A 20,881-nucleotide genomic window follows, 5' to 3' on the forward strand; every position below is an offset into this window, starting at 1 on the left:
AAGTTTGTGGTAATTTGTTGCTGCAGCCATAGTGCACTAACATACCCACCCTGCAATTCCAAATGACATGCCTCTCACCACACTACGTGGTCCGTTGGAGGAAGAAAACCAGACCCATGATTATTTAGTAGCCTGTACACATGTACCATTCATCCATGGCAATGCAGACTATTTGTGATACTCCATACTTCCACCCCAATGTAAAGACACTGATCAACCTTATACTTGCCTCTCCCACCTCTCCAGCAAAAGCCTTCTTCACTGGCCTCTAAATTGGTGATTTTGTTTCTCCTTTCATCAGAGCACTCATGATAGAAGGCTTTCACATGCATGACACATTTTGTTGGGACTACTCAGGATTAGGCTCAAATCCCTGTAAGTGCGCTGTGATGACAACTGTATTCCTTTATTTCTAATTCAGGGTTGGGGTCACAAGTGAGAGGTGAGTTTTATAGAAACAGCCATTCTAATTTAAACAAAATGCAAACCACGCACAACAAATACCCAAAACCTACATGCTAAGATGGAAAGTAAATGACAGTTTAGGCCAATTAAAAATTTGATTTATTTTTCTATCCTATTAGATTTTTTGTGTGTGCAGTTTAGGTTCATTGGACTCACGAATATTCAACAGTGAGACTAAAAGTTGTCTCTGTGGAGGGAATAACGAGTTCATCCACCAGATTATTCTTCAGGTTCTTTTCCTGTAAAACGAGAGTGAAAATTAGAATGATATTATGCTTTGGCCTAAGGAACTGGTGGCAAGAATAAGAATGCTTTCGAATTATGTCACAACCTTGGGAAATAAGATACTCTGAGATGTGAGTTAGGAAAACCCCTATCTACCCTTTATTCCTACTATATGTTGGATACAATTAGTCTCTTGAGGATTTTTGGTGCTATGATAGCTAACATTTATTGTATGCTTACATGAATTGTTACATTTAATCCTCCAATATTACAGATGAGAAAATGAAGCAAAAAGAGATCCAGGAAATTGCCCTGGACCATAAAGTTAGTACTTGATGAAACCAGGATTTATATCCAAGCCTCTGGACTTTACAGCCTGAGCTCTTCACCATGGAACTTTATCACCTCTCAAAGGATGCCCCCTACTTGTGAAGAGATAAGCTTAACACGCAGTAATCTTGCACAACACACAGGTCTCCTTACACCAGGAATATGCTAACTTTCTTCTCTGCCTACCCAATCCTTACTTAACACTCAGAGCCCAACTCACTCCACTTCCTTCCCAAGACCTTTTTCCTTACCTGTGCAAGCTGGTCTGTGGGAATCAGGTACTCATGTAAATCCTTTGCAACACCCAGCACAGGGCCTTGCACATAGTAGGCAGCTGCTAGGTAGTGGAAATCTCCCTGGTTCTTGTCTCAAAAGAGTGGGATTGTATCTCTACTTTCCCACTTAATGGCAGTGTGGCCCAAGATTCAGTGACCTCATCTGTAAAGAAAAAGAAAAAAGAAAAGAGAAATAAGTAATATTCGTCTCGTAGATTTGTTACAGAGACCAAATGGGCCATTGCTTATAAAAGTACCTTGTAAATTAAAGTACCATTCAAATACGAGGGATAATAGGATTAAGTTAAATAAATTGTGTATGGCATTTCTTGAACTAGTCCTGAGATTGTTGAATTGCGTCCAGTTTCATACAGGAGCACATGATCATGAATGCATTATAATGCCACTGAGGAAGGCTGCGAGAGCAGGATTGTTTAGCCTAGTAAAGACAAGGCTGAAGTGAGCTTTCAAAACAAATTCCAAGTGTTTATCTATTCAATAGACGATTGTGAGCAACTCCACAGAGTCTTTGGCCTCAAATTAGAGCAAAAAGGGATTTGGTCCAGACATAAGGAAATGCTTCATGAATATAAAGACTGTGAAACCTACTATTAAGGGAAATTGTGGAAACAAATAACAGCCACAAATAAGTTACTTCATGCTGCCAAATTGACCAAGGAGAAAAAGAAACATGTTTATTTTTCAAAATGTGGATGTTCTGAAGCAATGAAATATCTTCCCTCACTAAATTGACATATTTTTGGTCTTGATGGCACTATAAAATTAAATTCTTTACAGGAAATTTAAAATATAAGAGATGGCATCTCTTCTGAGGAAGAAAACAAAATGGAGAAACTGAAAAATAGAACTATTCAAGACTACTATAAAAAACTTTTGTAAAGATAACAGAATCTCTAAGACATTGTCTCATTGAAATTAAAGCCATCCCATATATATCACTTCCCTTTCCCCCTCAGTCTGCCTCCCCCATCCCCTGCAACAGCCACTCTATATTTGAGTACACGGCACTATTAGGCTAAAATTGGAGACCACAACACCCAACTTGGCATAGCAAGTGGTAAGTGTCTAGAAGGCAGAATGGCCTTAAATACTTATATGGATATTACACTGAACAGGTGAAAACCCTAATGTCATTACAGACATAGTTTCAGTTGAGCTATACTTTGCATGTGTCTTTCAAAAAGATGGACCATTTCTGTGACAACTGAATACTGACAGCAAATGTAACCTGAGTCCAGTTAAAGGTCGCTGACCGGGGGCTCCGTGCTCTACAATAAGCTTATCAGGGCCATCTCTTGAAATAATAGTCACTTCCAGATCTCCTTCATCTTCTTCACTCTTTGCCTTCCTCCCACCTCCCTACCGGAGCCCACCCTTCCCTCTTGGGCATGTATCCTTCAGCAAGGTTCTCTCTTTTCTTGGGCTTTTCCTGTTACCATTACAAAGCCCTCAATGTCCTTTATGGAGTATTGTCATCTAACCTTGAGTCAAAGGCCATTCTTGCCTCAGGAAAAAAAGAAAATCCCCTTCTCAAAAAAGGAGAGGGTATAGTTTTAAAATAAACACTAAATTCATATATCCCGAAGAAAATTTCTAGACTAAGCAATGTCATTTCATAATTTTCTTAGAGAATCTGGGCATGAAAAATGTTTCTACCAATAGGTAGAACCTGTCATGCCAGCAGTGTTCATTTCATTTCCTGGGTAATTGACTCAAGACTCAATTTTCCTAAAATACAGAAGTGGATTATTCAACGAATGCTTCTATTGACTCTGCCCAAATGATTACCAAAATAAGCTTGTGCCATCGCTGCTCCAGGTCTTATGACATTTTGGGCACTTAATGTCTTATGCAGTTGTGTTTCTCGTTCCAAGGTCAGCAGTTATGTGGAAAGAAAAATCATCAGTCTTCTATTGCAGCAAATGTAACTAGTTGATGGCCAAAGACAAGCTTATTAGTGCAGTGAATTGCCAAAATCCCTAAGGAAACATATAAGTATTGTTCGTGGCTGGGTGTACCTGATGTGCCTGTTTAGAGTATAGTCCAGAGTAGTTTATTCAGTTTATTCCAGTTTCTCTGCAGAATGTCTGCAGTGTTAAAGCCCTACAGGGGACTTAGAGTGAGTAAGACCCAAGCCCTGTGCTCAGTGGCCAGGAACTGTTCTGAGAACATTGAAACTGGGTCCTTTCCTACAACATACATGGCCTGTATCGCCTACTCCCAGAGCCCCTCTCTGCAGGCACTTCCACTGACTTTTCTCCTGCCTTGCTATACTCCAGCCACATCAGCCTCCTTTCTGTTTAAACTTGCCAAGTAAGTCCCCTGCTCAGGGCCTTTGTCCTTGTTGCTCCGCCTGCCTGGCATGCCCAGATATATATGACACTCCCTGCCTGACACTCCCTCCTCACTTCGTTCGGATCTCTGTTGGGATTTCCCCTACTCAGAGAGCCTTCCCCACCAGCCTATCTAAGAGAGCATCCCTGTCACTCCCCATCTCCTAACCTTGCTTTAATTTTCTCTATATACCGTATAGATTTTGTTTTATTCACGGCTACATCTTTGGTACCTCGGATGATACCTGGCACATTGTCGGTGCTCAACAAACATCACTAAACTGATGAATGAATGGATGGATGGATGTTTAACCTAATGTGGGGATTGGATAGATTCATGAATAATTACAGCACAGTCACTGCTAGAAGCCTCATCTTCTATCTTTTGATGAGTCCTTTTATTTCCACTCTCCTTAACCCCCAAACTGCCACTCCCCCATTCATCCAGCATCATGGGCTCCCTGTGACGCCATAGAACCTTCTTCCACCACTAGGCTTATCTAAGCAGGGAGGGGTGTTTTTCCCCTGTGGATAGAAAGCTCAGAAGTTTCCTTGGCTAGCATGCATTTAAATATTGTAGAAGAGTTTCTTTCCTAAAAGGATTCAAATGTAGGCCAGGCACCCCATCTTTACAGTATTCCACCCAAACAAGTTAGATATTTTGGGAATACATAGGATCAGACTCAAACTTAGTTCCCTTTTTTTCTTCTAAGTTCTTATCTGAGTGAATTTAAGCTTGAACCTAGCTGTGACAATTTGGTGATCTTCTCTGGGAGAGTTTTGTGAAACATCCCAAAGGCCTGAGTAAGGCCAATAGTGGTCCCTCAGGACGCTCAGCTACCATGATTCCTGGAAAGAAGGGTCAGAGAACTCGCTAGCATTTATTAAGTGCCTACCATATTCCATGCACTGACCTGGAGATTTAGAACATCACTTAGGCTCCCACAGGAGAGGCCTTCCTGTTTGTTATGCATGACTTGAGAAGGCAATCAGAACACCAGTAGCCTATGAATCTACCTCTAGTGCCTCAGTCATCTTAAGAGCTCCAGACTCACACGTGCTGTCTCTGGAATGACCAAGTATATTAGGCAGTGTGGAGCCTAAGCTGCTGTAACAAAAAGCCCATAAAATACATCACCTTAAATAAGAGCAGAGTTATTTCATTTTGATGTAACAGCCCAAAGCTGTTCTAACAGGGCTGGAAATGCAGCACTGCCCTCTAAGTTCACCTGGAACCACTGCCTGTGAGGTTATCTAGGAATCAGGCTTATGGGTTGGTTCTGACAACGTCAACACATGCATCCGTATCTAGATCCAAGGCAGCTGGTCCAACTGTTGCCATTTCTAATCCAGAAGGAAGAAGAAAGGTAGGCTAAGCACTTTTCATCTTTAAGGAAAACATGAGGAGCTACAAATGCTATCTTTTTCTTACATCCCATTGGTGAGAATTTAGTCACATGGTCATACTTGCAAAGGAGGCTGAGAAATGTAGTCTCTAGCTGGGCGGTCATGTGCCCAGCTAAACTTGAAGGGAGTTATACTACTAAGAAGAAGGGGAGAATTGTTCCTGAGGGATAGTTGGCAGTCTTTTAGCAAACTAGGTTGTTAATTAGTTGAATTTTACAACTGAGGAATAAGTCCTTTAGGTGATCTAATGGACATGTGCATGTTTTTGCATGACTAGAACCTTTTGAATAACTTTCCTGAGTTTGGAGAATTTCCCACTTTATGACTCCTGCCTCCCCATGAGTAAAGATGATGGCTTGTTTTTCCAGTATCTCTTGCAGGTAGCACCCAAGCATGTGACCCAGGCTCTACTGACCTGAGACACTGTACGAGACTTCAATTCAGAGCTAAGCAGCTTGAGGAGCTTTGCAGAAAATCCATTTTCCGGTGGGGGTGGCAGCAGGGGCCTTTGATTTGGGGACAGCAGTAGCGCCTGTTCTGGGGTTAGTTATTTAAGCACAGATAAGTCAGAAGAGGAAGTTTGGCTGCTCCTGGCCAATTTAGAGTTTCTTTCCCAACTTTTGACTTGGTTTGGGTTTCCTTTGCTTTGAACCTTGCAGTCAGAACACAAATAGAAACTGTGTGTGTGTTTATTGTTCCCCTCAGGCTCTTCCTAGAAGTAAGGGTTCTAACTTGGGATAGGGATTTTGGTTAACTTTTTAATCAGTTGTGTCCTGGTAATGGTTTTTGTGGGATAAAAGCTCTATTTGTATCTCAGTCATTATGGACAGCGAGTTAACTCAAGGCTTTAAGTGAGGTTTATTATCTTCAGAGATTAAGGCAGTAGTTTCTGAACAAATAAAAAAAAAAGATCTTGCTTAATTACAGGGCTTCACTGGATTGTGCTCTTCATCGTCAGAAAGCTCTGCTGCTGGCTGTTATTTCCTGTGTTAAACTTCCTCTCATTCCTCGGGTTTGCACTTATGACAATTCGAAGGGCTGTGTCTCAGCCACGGCCACCCACACCTCTTGCCCACTGGCACCCATTGGGGAAAATGTTAAAGAGAACTCAGAACATGTGACCTGGGTGAGAAGAACCAAGGACTCTCACCATGTTCTGTCTTGTTTCGTTTATTTATGTCTCTTCATAATCTCTGCCTGCTCTTCCCTTTGAATTTTCCATCAATTCGAGTCGTAGGCCAGGCTCATAACTGGATCCAAATTATAAGACATAAGAAGTATGTCAGGCGTTCAACAGACATTGGTTGAATTGGATTAAATGGGATGGAAATATGCCCTCACTGAGACATAGACCTCTTAGGGATTGTTTGGTTGCAAAAGCCAGAAACCTAGATGACTAGCTAAAGCCAAAAAGGGAAATTTATTGGAAGGATACGTGGATTTCTTTATGAGGGATAGGCACGAGAAGTGGAAACTTACCAGGAATAAAGGAGAATGATCTTTGGGGTGGTAAGTTGTCTCATTTCTGAAAATTTGCTTTCTTCTTCTCTCTTTCTTTCTTTTTCCAGACTGACTTTTTTGACTTCTCAGTGTACATGACAGAAAACAGCATTTCCAATCCCACATGAACTCCCCTTTCAAGTGCTCAGAATATGTCAACTATATCCACTCTGTTCCCAACACGTGCAACACCTGGGCACTGGCTTTCTTTCAAGCATTTGACAGACATCATCATCAATAAAATTCTTCTCCATTGACCTTGGAGGTTGCCTCACATTCTGTTTAATACAGAGTTCCAGATAGCCATTTCCAGCTGTTTGAAAATGACTGACTGTTCTAATTCCTCTTTCAGTGGACAGTCCTCCAAACATTTTAAGGGAGCTGTGGGGTCTTCTGTGAGTAGGTTGCTCTAAGACTCAGTATCTCTAATTTCTTGAGTTATATGGCATGGTTCTGAACCTCCCTCACTCTCCTGGTAACAGTGAATTGCATCCAAAGCTCATTGAACTTACAGAAATTCAACGATATCTGTGTTGCAACAAATAGCAACAACAGAGGTCGGGGATGGGAATCCTCTTATCCTCCTCTCCTCCTTTACACTCGCCGTTCCCACAGGATTCATAGTGAACCAGGGGAAGAAGCCCATAAAACATACACACAGGGAAACCAAAGGAGTTAATTTTTGACTTTTGACCTTCACACGACCCAGATCCTGGCAATATAAAATCAATTTAAGGAATTTCCAAAGATGAACTTTACCACGCATGACTGTAGTGTGGTGAGTTTAGAACTTGTACCCCACCTCAAAGTAGATGCCACTCCATTCTCTTCTGAAGGCAGTGCTGTGTGCCTTTCTCTCACTTAGAGAATAGTCTTCAGAGTTAAAAGCGGGACTCCCCACGTAGTCTTTGCCGGAGGAGAGAATGTAATTATTATCAGTTCTTGATGCTACAGTTCTACATATGCAGCACCTCAGCAGTACTGAAAACCAAAAGTCTTGCATCTCCTCACACTTACTACAATAAAACCCAAAGATAATGCACCCACTCATAACATGAATTCAAATATAACACAGTTGGCTCCCATCCAGCCCCTGTTCTCATTGACCTTGCATTACATTATCCCACTAGGTAAAAATCATATGCTGAGGGTGTGATTGTACCGTAATTTACAAGATAGGCAAAAGCACATTGCAGAGGGTGCAGTACCAAGAAGGTTCTCAGTAAATGTTAACTTTTCCAACCTCAGCAGCTGCGTTATTGTGCCAGGTGCTGGCCTTTATCTGAATCTCTATATTTTTACCTCATTGTTTCTGGTCCATAGTTCAAGCCTGTCATGATTTTTTTGGTCCAGTTTCTATCATCCAATGTATTTGCTCTTCCTCCCAGGTTTGGATGCTTCTGATTGGCCAACTGACTTTTTGAGAGTATTTTCTTTTCAGATGTCCAAACTGGGTGGGAGATGGAAAGATAAGATACACCTGGACCAAAATACAATACTGGTAGATATGAACTTCCCTCACACTGTATATCAGGGTGTCAAATGGTTCCAAACATTCTAAAATGTTAATTAATGATTACCAAAAAATCACATATTGAAATAACTTTCTAGGCTCAAGATGGAGCTGCTCCTGCCTGGGGTGCAAAGTCAGCAAATCGAAACTTAAGATAACTTTCACATGCCTGTAAACGCTCTGCTTGACCTGAAATGCAGTATATCCGGTCAACCAATCCTCAAACGCCCAGCCAGCTCTGGGTCTTCTCACTACAAACAAGATTAACTCTTTGCTCCAGCCTGACATTTTCTACTTTTCTCTTCCTTGTTCTTTATTCTTTATCCTATAAAAGCTTCCTGCCCTCCACCCCATTTTGCAGTTCTCCGACAGGAGACTCAACTTTGTGAAGTGTTTGTTTGTATCACCTCAATTGTCTTTTTTAATCACTTTTTTAACACACGTAGCAAGTTGAAACAATAAAACAGAATTGCCATAGCTGGTTTTCTGTTACACAGTAAATATTCTCAAATAGCAGAGAGAAATAAAAAGAAATTAATATTTTCTTGTGGTTCACTTATTTTCTCTCAAGTTTAAGGCATAGTGAGGTCAAGAGTCTGCCTCACCACTCTCCACCTTTGCCTCTGCCTGCACCAGCTTCGGTTATAGTCATGCCTGTACAAAGCCTGCAAGGGCAATAAAGGAGGAAAGTACAAAAAAATTCATAAAGGCTCTTTCACCATAAAACTCCTAGAAGAGAATATAGGCAGTACCCTCTTTGACACTGGTCTTAAAAGGATCTTTTCGAATACCATGTCTACTCGGGCAAGGGAAACAAAAGAAAAAATAACCAAATGGGACTACGTGGGACTAAAGAGCTTCTGCAAGGCAAAGGAAACCAGGAACAAAACAGAAAGATAACCCACCAACTGGGAGAAAATATTTGTAAATCATATATCCAACAAGGGCTTAATCTCCAAAATATATAAAGAGCTCACACAACTCAATGACAAAAAACAAACAACTCGATCAAAAAATGGACAGAAGCTATGAACAGACATTTTTCCAAAGAAGATATACAGATGGCCAAGAGGCACATGAAAAGATGTTCAACATCACTAATCATCAGGGAAATGCAAATCAAAACTACACTAAGATATCACCTTATACCTGTTAGAGTAGCTATAATCACCAAAACAAAAAATAACAAATGTTGGAGAAGATGTGGAGAAAAGGGAACCCTCATACACCGCTGGGGAGAATGCAAACTGGTGCAGCTGTTATGGAAAATAGAATGGAGAATTCTGAAAAAATTAAAAATAGAAAGACCATACCACCTAGCTATCCCGCTACTGGGTATTTACCCAAAGAACTTGAAATCAACAATTCAAAGAGACTTATGCACTCCTATGTTCATTTCAGCATTATTCACAGTAGCCAAGACATAGAAGCGACTCAAGTGCCTAGCAACTGATGATTGGATAAAGAAGATGTGATATATAAATATATAATGGAATATCATTCAGCCATAAAAAAGACAAAATTGTCCCATTTGCAACAACTTGGATGGACCTTGAGGGTATTACATTAAGTGAAATAAGCCAGACAGAGAAAGACAAACACCACAGGATTTCACTCATATGTGGAAGATAAACAACACATGGACAAAGAGACCAGATTAGTGGTTACCAGAGGGGAAGGGGGTTGGGTGCGGGTGGTAGGCATAAGTGGTAAAGGGGCACATATATATGGTATCTGACAAATAATAATGTACAATTGAAATTTCACAATGTTATAAGCTATTATGACCTCTATGAAAAAAAAAGGCTCTTTCAGAAGACACTCCAAATGATTAAAGATGGCAACACTACAGTACAGGGAATGGAGCCCTTCAAGAGATTTGAGACATCCTGAAGGAAGAGAACATTGACCTGTATTATTTCACGAAGGGTTCTGATACCATGTGATACCAAAGAACAATGCCCAAGTGTGGGGTAGACAGGAAGAGAAAAAGAAGAAACTGATTTCTCAAAGAAGGGAGAGAGCTGTAAGGAGAACCACCATGATGAGCGTCAGGCTTAAAGTGGCTTGATATTTATATAGGTAATCTAAAAATAGAAAATAGAATTGGGACATTAAACCCCAATATGCCCCTCCTTCCTTGCAATTTTCAAAGGTGAAGGTCAATATTTCATAAAACCACTGAGGTTAATCAGGAAACACACACACATATATGTATGTGCACATATGTATATGTTATATATGTATATATATATGTATATATGTATACACATATATCTTTTATATATATATATATATAAAATACTGCCTCAAATTTTTAGGGCTGAGCTCCAGTGTACAGAGGAGCAGTGTGGGACAGAGGACTGCTCTAGGATAGGGCATGGTGTCTGGAACCAGAATATCCCAGGTTTGAGTCTTTGCTTGGCTCCTTACTGTTCCTGGCATCATAATAGAGAAATGACAGTATGTTGGATTCTGTAAAGTCTAGGCAAGTTATTCATTATTAGGAAACATTTGACCACTGACTTTACAGTTCTCAGCCAAATGTTTCCATGATCCTACGAAGATTCATGAATATGATCTCCTTTTAATTATTCAGTAGACAGGAAAATGAGCATAAAGAAGAATTCCATTTCTTGAGTCAAGAATTCCTGGCTGTGCTCTCTGTGTTTATTCCACTGATTTTTTCAATAATTAGGAAAACAGGAATAAGGGAACACCATGAAAATAACTCAACTTTGAAAAATTAAGGTGGCCAAAACACCCGATTGCAATATGTATTTTTATACATCAGAAAAAGTAATTTATTTTGTAACAGTGTGTCAGGAACATCCCTAGGGGTCATCTGTCCTAGACAAGTTGTATTAATTATCAGTCCAAGTCCAGAGCTGGAAATAGAAATACCTCCAGGTATTTTAAGAAGAAAAGCATTTAATACAGGGAAATAGGCACTTTGAAAATTACTGGAAGGGCTGGAGGCCAACACTGAAATTACTGAGCTTAAGAACAAGCTGCTACTAATTCAGTGGCTTCTCCAGCACCCACCCTCCTCTCGACAGCTTTGCTTCTCAGCAGGAAAAAAAAAAAATTAAAACTACAGATCATCTCTACTAACAGTTGTAGAGAAAAAGATAACTGATGAGAAATTTCAATGTGTTACTAAGAGCAAGTGTTCAAGGTGCAAGGTGGCACAGTCATGATGGTTGGGTTGAAGTCCTGAGCTGATGGTGGAATTCTGTGCTCTGAGTGGTCAGGAAGACACAGACACCCAGTCACTTTCTTCATTTATGAACCATTTTAATGAGAGACACTAAGGTTTAACATAACCACTCTGCCTGCTCAGTGTACAATTTTGAAAATGACGAAAACAATTTGAAAACAGATAAAACAAAAATACTCTTTGCCATTAGGGAGAGAAACAAAGAAAGAATTATTCAATTGCCATTTCTTCCTTACATTCTAGAAATGTTTAAACCAGCAATTTGAGTGGCCTTTAAAGTGAAGTGGAGGGAACTTCAAGATAATCACGCTGACTTGAGCTCGGAAAGTACCTTTCACACTGTTCTAGAAGGCAGCTTAAAGAGTGTCTGAGGCATGCAGCCCCGTGTAAGTTGAAATTGAAAGTTGGCTCTGAAGTAAATTTTACAAATCTGGTAGATTGAATCTTAAATAATAAAATTTTCTCTACATTTGTTATATAGATTTCTTCTATGATTTTAATATTGAGACCTGTGTACCAATACCACGTCCTCGCTGGTACCCTCTTCTCACAAGCTTTCCTCTCTTGTATTTGGTTTTCCTCTTGCAGTCCTAGGCAAATAGCTACTACTCTTTTAGTTGACAGACATTATCCGAACTGCCATCCTTACAATGAGATTCAGGCGAGGATGGGCTTGGGCAGGGAAGGAATCAACCTGCGTGTATAAACTTACCATTTTGCCCGGTTCTTGCCTCATACGCTCTGCAGGAAGTGACGGCAACAGGGCCAAGGCTGGGAGGTCAGCCGCACGCCCTCTCCATCTGGTGCATGGGCATCCGTTCTCTCAGAGTGGTTTGTTTCTGACGGTTACAGCTGCTGGATAAACACTTATTTTTTTCAAAATGACTCAGATCTTTATGTTCTGTTGCTTTAGGGTAATACCCATGACAAATATTAGGACCTGATGGTGCAGGGCTAGAAAGATTGGACGTGATGACTAGCAGCGCTCACTTTAGGAAGCAGTATCGGAAGGTTATGTAGCACACCAGGTCTGATGACTCAGCCACCTAAATCCCAGAAACCTGCGTGGCGTATTTCTACAAACCATCTGCCATCTGCCCCCATAACATATTATATTATGGTAGAGAGGTAATAACAGTTGAATTTTATGACAAAGTTTTGGTGTCTAGAGAGTCCTTGTGCTGGGACCTTGAGGCATAATTGTGATCAATTCTAAGTATAGATGGCACTGTTATTAATTGCTGGTATCTATTGAGGTTTATGACGTGCCAGGCACTTTCCTACAGGTTTATGTGGGGCAATTCTGTGAGATAGGCACTATTATTTTTTTTCTGCTTTTTCTCCCCAAATCCCCCCAGCATATAGTTGCATATTTTAGTTGTGGTCCTTCTAGTTTGTGGAGGTAGGCACTGTTATTATTATTCCCATTTTACAAAGGAAACTGACGCACAGAGAGGTTAAGTAATTTGTTCAAGGTCACACAGCAGTGGTGTTGCCAGAATCTAAATCTCAGCCTTTGGGATCAGATTCTTCCTCAGGATTTCTGTCAATGTTACTGTTGTCATTCTGGTCACCTAACCTTAAAATGTTAGATCTAGGAGGGATCTTAAAAGTTATAGAGCAACCCATTCGTTGTAGGGATGAGGATAAAGAAGCCAAGAGAACATTAAAAGATTGTCTCTAGGATCCTTATCTGGATCATGGCAAAACCAAGGCTGTACCCAATGTTGTTTTTTCTATTACATCACATTTTGGCTTTTTTCTGCCCATTGTTCTTTATTGCTAATGAATCACCAAGTCTTATCCACTTCCTTCCTAGCTTTTCTGATCTCTGTCCCTTCCTTCCTACCCTCACTGCTGTCACCCAAATCCAGGCACTGGTTACCTTTTGCCTAGAAGATTGTGGTTGACTCTGGCCTCTCTTCCTTCAATTGGGTAGAAATGAGAACAAAAGTAATTAGTAATTATCAAATCCACCTTTCAAAACACGTTGCTTCTACTCCATTCAGTCATTTCCTAAATGTTGCCAAATTTCTCCTTTGTCATTGCTAATTGCTATTTTTTAAACATCTTTAGACATTATTAATGCTCAACACTCCCTCGTAATTAGATGCAATTATTAAAGCACAGCTTATACTAAGCTGGAGTTTTTGTGTTTTGCTGTGTGAGCCATACATCCCTGCTAACTTGTCCTTGATAAAAGTTCTTTACTTTTTATCTTTGCCCAACCTTAAAATTTTTTGAAAGGTATAAAACATGTTCATCACCGACAACTCAGTGCAGATAAATAATTATAGAAGAAAAAAATTAAAATGCTTAGAATCATATTCATCCATTCAATACAAGTACATTGCGGTTTATTGTTTCTCTTCTATTTGTAGATTATTCTTTTTTTATGTATGAATTTGGGAAAACACCTAATTTTCCTCTTTGGTCAAATGTAGATAATAATATCTCTCTTACGAGCTTGTTGGAAGAATAGAATGAAATATATATGAACATACCTGGCATGTAGTAATTGCTCAATAAATGGTAGCTGTGAGTTGTTTTTACCTTTAACTCTTTGTTACGGAATTAATTTTGATGTCAAGAATGAGAGAGGGGAATAACATGATTTTTTTCCCAAATGGTTAAGTAATTGCTTCAAACTTTTAATTTTGAGATAATTGTAGATTCGTATGTAGTTGTAATAAATAATATGGAGAGATCTCCTGTACCCTTCACCCAGTTTCCCCCAGTGGTAACATCTTGCAAAACTATAGAACAATATCAACCAGGATACTGCCATTGATGCAGTCAAGATACAGAACATTTCTACACCACAAGGATCCATCCTGCTGCCCTTTTGTGTGGATACGTCCACTTCCCTCCTGCTCCCATTCGCTCCCTTACCCTCTTGCAACCACTAATCTGTTCTCCATTTCTGTAATTTTCTCATTTCTAAAGTGTTACATAAATGCAATTGTATCGTATATAACCTTTTTGGATTGGCTGTTTTCACTTGGCATAGTCCTCTGGAGAGTCATTCAGACTATTGCTGTATCATTGCTGCAACAATTCTTTCCTCTATAGGTTAACTGAGAGAGAATAGGCCAATTCGGAACTCATAGCATCTCCATGAATTAGTCTCTTTTTTAGTCCCATGGAAATATTTTGACATTTTCTTTATTTACTTACTGTACATTTTTTGTTAAATTTATTTTTATGTATTGTATACAAATATATGTATTATGGATCTACCTAATGTGAAATTTATTGAGAATACACCTGAACATAGTCTGCAAAGATTCTTGGATTAAAAAAGTGCCATTTTCTGAAGTACTCAGTTAAGTTTATTGTTCCTATGGGTTTTGGCTTGCACTGGTTTTCTCTATTAAATTCCCATTTTGGATTTCCTGATAGGACCTGGAGTGATAGAGGGGCATCCTATTGCCTTCTCCTCTCTGTTGGTCCACCTGCCCCAATGCTGACTTTATTTTAATAGAAATTTTGTTATACATCCTATTTAGTGAGAAAGAGAAATAAACGAATCTTGCCAAAAGAAAAAAAATTGGAAAATTTGAAGAACTGAGGCATGATACGTTGGTTAATATCTCATAAAGATACAACCCATTCCTTATATAGAGACCACGGGAAGGACAATTTATGCTGTGCTCTCTAAATATTATGTTTATTATAGGTAACAATTTGTGAGATTTATCTTTCTTTCATTCAAAATCACTGTGAATCTTATTACCCCAAAGATCTAAATTAACTCCATGTTTCCATCATTCTCTCAGTTAACGTTCTGACGTGGTACAACTTAAATACGGTAAAATGTACACATTTTAAGTGCAAAATTCAAAGAGTTTTGCACAACCAAGATAAAGAACATTTTTATCACCCCTGAAAGTTCCTTCATGTCCCTTCCCATTTCCTCACCCATCCCCAGCCTCTAGCACTCACTAATTTGCTTTCTGTCATTATAGACTAGCTTTGTCTTTTTTAGAGCTTTATATAAATGGATTCATCCAGTATGTACTCTTTTGTGTCTGGTTTCTTTAGCTCAGCATAATGTTTTTGATGTTCATCCATGTTGTTGAGTGGATCAGCTCTAGAATTCGTGTTTTTATTAGGGCTACTCATCCATTCATTCAAGAAATATCTGCTGAGTACCTACTATGTGCTAGGCACTGTTTTTCACAATGGGACAACTGTGAATAAAAAAGAGACAAATCCCCACACTCACGGAGCTTTCCTTTTAGCGGAGATGGGAGGTGAGAGCTTCCTATTTGTACACAAATGGTATAATTACTACACAAAAAAGTGGAGCAGGAAATGAGTGTTAGGGAATGCTCAGGCAACTTAGAAAACGTTATCTAGGAAAACTCCACTGAAAGCGTGTTCTTGAGTATAGAAGGAGATGAGAGAGCAGGCATGAAAGTATTCAGGAGAAGATCTTTCCAGGAGGAAGAAAGTATAAGTCTTGATACCTATCCAGAGGGTCTAAGAAATCCAGAGGGGCTGAGGAGGAGTGAGGAAGGGAAGTGAAGTGAGAGACAAGGTCAGAGAGGTGAGGGTAGGGATGGGGTGCAGATGTTTTAGGGCCCTTTAAGCAGTGTAAGAGTTCTAACTTGGCATGAGATGGGAGACACTGGAGGTTTTGAGTGGTGGAGTGACACGGTCTGACTCAGTTTCAGGGGATTGCTTTGGTTGCTGTAGTGAGAAAAGACTGTGGGGAAGTAGGGAGACTAGTTACAAAGCTGTCGCAACCATCCACACAAGAGGTGATGACGGCTTGGACAAAGGTGGCAGTGGTGGAGGAGTGACCAGCGGCCATATTCTAACCATATTTTAACGGCAGATTGACTGAATGTGTAGTGTGGGAGAAAGAGAAAAGTTAAGGATAACTCCAAGGTTTTCGGCCTGAGTGATTGGGAATGCAGAGTTGAACCTAGGAACAAAGAGAGAAATTAGTTGTGGTTTGAGGGAGAAGGACAGGAGTTCACTTTAGACACGCTAGATTCCAGATGTCTATTGTCATGTAAGCAGATACGAGTCTGGACTTTGTAGGAGAGATTAGGACTAGAAATAAATATTTGAGATTGACAGCAGTATATAGATTTTCTTTTCTTTTCTTTTTTTTTTTGGTAAGGAAGATTGGCCCTGAGCTAACATCCATTGCCAACCTTCCTCTTTTTGCTTGAGGAAGATTGCCCTTGAGCTAACATCTGTGCCAATCTTCTTGCACTTTGTATATGGGATGCTGCCACAGCATGGCTTGATGAGCTGTGAATTAGTCCACATCCAGGATCCAAACCTGTGAACCCCAGGCCTCTGAAGCAGAGTGCACACTTAACCACTATGCCTCCAGGCTGGCCCCTCTAGATGGTTTTTAAAGTCATGTGACTGGATGATATCAACAAGTGTATGGAGCACTGGAGAGGTCTAAAGACCAAATTATGAGACACTCCAACATTTAGATATTGCAAAAGTGAGGACGAACCAGGAAAGGAGACTAAAAGGAGCGGCTAGTGTAATAGAGGTAAAATCTGAGCGAGCCTGTGTCCTGGAAATCAAGTAAAGAAAGTGCTTCTAAGAAAGGGAAGTATCAACTACATTAAATGTTGCTGATAGTTCAAATAAACTAAGGACTGAGAATTGGCCTTTGGATTTATCAACTGTAAAAATGATTTAATGAAGTGGTTGGAAGTAAAATTCTTATTAGAGTGAGTTTAAAAAAGAATAGGAGAAAAGACATTGGAGACAGTATGGACAATCTTTTTGAGGGATTTTGCTGTAAAGAGGAGCGTGGAAATGGCAAAGTGACTAGATGGGAAAGTAGGATCAAGAGAAGTGTAATTTCTGTGTGGGTGTGAGAAAAATTGGCCCTGAGCTAACTTGTTGCCAATCTTCCTATTTTTTGCTTGAGGCAGGTTGCTGCTGAACTAATGTCTGTGCCCATCTTCCTCTATTTTATATGGGACGCTGCCACAGCGTGGCTTGATGAGTGGTGCTAGGTCCCTGCCGGGGATCTGAACCTGTGAACCCCAGGCCACCAAAGGCCGGCCCCCAAGAGAAGTATAATTTTTAAGATGGGAGAGTTTTCATCCCTAATGGGAAGGACCTCGTAGAGAGGGAGAAGTTGATGAAGCAGAGCAGGGAGGTGCTGAAGTGATAGAGAACAGAAGCTACTACAAAAGTGGAGGGGTGGCACCAAACAGGAAAATGGGCAGTTTACGCAAAGTAGTAGAAGGAAAGGCAGAGTCATGGCCCCAGGTGTAGGTAGAAGGATAGATACGATGGAGAAGATACTTGTGGAAGTCGTCTTTTAATTGCTTCCATTTTAAGAGTGAAAGAAGGAGCAAAGGTCAAAGCTGAGGGTGAAGATGGAGCAGGAGAAATTGGCTGTTTAAAAGAAACAAATTAAAAAGTTAACAAACAGATGGCGTGGGGGAGTAAGTGAACGGACTAGGGACACTTAGTATGATTACTCTGTAGCACAAACGGCCCACTTGATATTTTGTTATAATTTAAAGTGAGACTAGTCAACAGGGTGATGCGATTTTCTCCAGCCTCATCAGCTTTGGGAGCGCACTCATGCCACATTTGCACAAAGGAAGAGTTGTATTCAACTGGAATTGACGTGTTTCAGTTATCTATGGCTGCATAACAAATGCCAAAGCACGGTAGTTTATTGTTTCTCATAAGTCTGTGGTTTGACCTGCTGGTCTGCTTCACAAGGTGTCAGGCAGGGCAGCAGTAACATGGTGGACTTGACTGGGCTGAAATGTCCACAGCAGCTCACTCATGTGTCTGTACGTTGGCAGGATGGCTGGAAGACTGGGCTTAGCTGGGATGCTGGGATGCCTGGGCTTCTCTGTCTCCAGGTAGTTTCAGAGCCTTTTCCATTCCACCTGGCATCTCCAGCAGGGTATTCAGACTTACTGTATTTCAGCTCAGGGCTCCAAAAGTGAAAAAGTAGAAGCTGCCAATACTTACTAAGTCTTATGTTTGGAACTGGCCCAGATAACTTCTGCCACATTCTGTTGGTTCAGTGAAGGTGAGGACACAAGAAGGTGTGGTATGTTGGAGGCTATCTTTGGAGACTAGCTGCTGGAGTTTATCCTGTGGTTTTCATTGATTCGCATCTCTTCCACATGTAAAACACACCCCCTTCCCAAGACCTCAAAACTTTCATCTCACATAGAATCATGCTCAGGCTTTGAAGTCTAGGATGTTGTTATTGGGTGTAGATGAGATCCCTTGGGTACATCTTCTCTTGAGCTGAAGATGTGTGAAGTAAAGAGACCACATCTGATCTGCACTGACCCCCAACCCCAAAATACAATAGTGACACAGGAACAGGAGAACAGGAGACACTCCCATTTAAAAGGGAGTGGGACAGGAAGCCTATGAGAGGCACTGGTCCATATCAATTCTGAAATCCAGCTGGAAATATACCATCAATTTTCTCTGTTCCAGGGTCAAGGAATCTACGTTTATTAGGGAAGAAATTTGCTCTCTGAGACTAGTCTTGTTTCTTTTCTTTGGGCTCTTGGTTCCACAGAGACCATCTTTCTTTTCCCTAAGACATAACCCATGTTTGCATCTGAATAGCATTCTCAGCCTGATTCTTTCCTGTTAGAAGTTGGGGCCCCAAGGTCACTTTTCCATTTGGACTATTTCTGTCCCTTTCAATCCAAGCTGATATAATTCCTTTAAAAACTTTGTGGGTTTGTGTATCAAATTATAATCCACTCCATTAAACAAAATTCTTATTCTGCTTGGAAATCTCCTTACCCAGATCCACTCTTCATTAAAAGTACCACTTCTATCTCTTATGACACAATAGGTGACAATTTTGCTGCTTGATTGGCCAGCACATAACCCAGGTCCTCTGTTTTCCAGCCTCCAGTAGGAGTTTCTTCACCGTTCTTCCAGTCTTCGCTAATAGTCTTGTGAGGCTCTTCTACCTTCTGTCTGTTCCCAAAGACAACATCATTGCTTTTAGGTTTCTATTATGTCAGCAAAGAACTTGCAGAAATAAACTCCTATTTGTCTATTGCCGTATTGCAAATAGCCCCAAAGCTTAATGGTTTAAAGCAATAGCAATGTATTATTTCTCACAATTAGGTGGGTTGACCAGGCTGTTCTTTTGCATCACGTGGTGTTGGCTGGGTCTACAGTCATCTGGGGCTCAGCTGAGCTGGTGCCTTGGCAGAGACAGCCGAAAAGCTGGGCTGGTGTCTCCATGGAGTCTCTCTAGCAGAAGAGCTTAATTTCTACATATCTGAGGGCTCCCCCGAATGCAAATACAGAAGCTGCCAGGGCTTGTTAAGTCTTAGCCCTGGACTGGCACAGTGTTACTTCCACTGCATTCTGTTGATCAAAGTGAGTCACAGATCAGCCAGGGTCAAGATGGGAGGGGGCTCCCAAAGAGCATGAATGCTGGGAGGCTTATTTCATGGGGAGCAATCTTTGACAACCAGATACCATACCAGATGAGGGGGGTGAAGTGGAGGGGCCGAGGAAGCTGAGAAAATATGCCAGGGATTACTCTTAATGATGAACCATGGAATTGAAGATAAATAGGGAGAGAATAAAAGGTTGGAGAGAGGGTCAATGTAAAGGTGGTAGAACCACTGGATCCTCATGGAGTTAAAAGCCTTTTATTGAGATGGGGAGAGAGAGTGAATGGGAAAGTAAGGAGCTAGAGTGTGGAGAGGGAGAAACTTGAAATTGGGTCATGGAGGAGTTGTAGGTATTGGTGATGCCAAAGTCTAAGGCAGTGGTTCTCATCCCTCATTACACATTACCACCACTTCAAGAGCTTTTCAAAATTACCAATGCCTGGGCCTCTCCCCAGACCAATGAAATCAGTATCTCTTTTGCGGGTCTGAAACATCTGGGTTTTTTTTTTTTTTAAAGCTTTCCAGGTAATTCTAGCATCCATTTAGGGCTGTGGACCAGTTATCATAAGTGAGGCACTTCAGAAGCGCCTAACACAGTGTGTGCCAAGCATCACCCCACACCTTTACTTACATTCCCTCACTTCATACTCACTGAATTCTATGAGATACATACGATTATCTCCCTTTCACAGATGAGGAAACTGAGGCTCAGAGAGGTTAACCAGGTCCACCTGACACCAAAGCCATATTCTTAGCTTTCTAATTTCTTTCCTCAAACAAATGTGTGGGTTTTGGGTAGAATAAAAGGTACAGATATGTTTAATTTCTGCTTCTTAGGCAAGTGTCTATGCATATTGATTATATATTATTATTTATTTTGGCAAAATTTGCTTCACGACTAGCTGATATCCCTTTCTTGTTAGTTCAAATCTCCTGGAGTTTGAACACAATTAGATAGAAAGTAATTCTAGGATTATTTGCATGAAGCACCCCATCTCATACATGCTCATAAAAATTGTACCCAAGAGCTGTTAGAGGAAATCTGAAAAAAGTATTTCGTACTTAGTACATATCTACCCTTTAACAAAATTACCATTATTACAGAGATGAGGTGAAAATACAACTTCTTCTTGTAGTCTTTTTTTGAGGAAGATTGGCCCTGAGCTAACATCTGTGCCCATTTTCCTCTATTTTATATG

General features: G+C 40.5%; 1 long non-coding RNA gene across 2 annotated transcripts in view; it reads right to left on the reverse strand.

The window, feature by feature from the left end:
• Positions 1–541: 541 nt before the first annotated feature.
• LOC106782255 (uncharacterized) overlaps positions 542–20,881 on the reverse strand; it is a 35,706-nt gene continuing 15,366 nt past the window's right edge. Inside the window, exons 1-3 of one of the 2 annotated variants that reach the window (XR_002811206.2) lie at positions 12,002–12,212; positions 1,272–1,458; positions 542–704 (exon numbers count right to left, since the gene is read on the reverse strand). This is a non-coding gene — a long non-coding RNA (uncharacterized lncRNA). Of the gene's footprint in view, positions 705–1,271; positions 1,459–12,001; positions 12,213–20,881 lie in introns of those variants that run through there. The other variant, XR_011422687.1, reaches the window with a different exon arrangement.

Source organism: Equus caballus, chromosome 10 (assembly GCF_041296265.1).
Source record: "Equus caballus isolate H_3958 breed thoroughbred chromosome 10, TB-T2T, whole genome shotgun sequence".
NCBI classification, from domain to species: domain Eukaryota; kingdom Metazoa; phylum Chordata; class Mammalia; order Perissodactyla; family Equidae; genus Equus; species Equus caballus.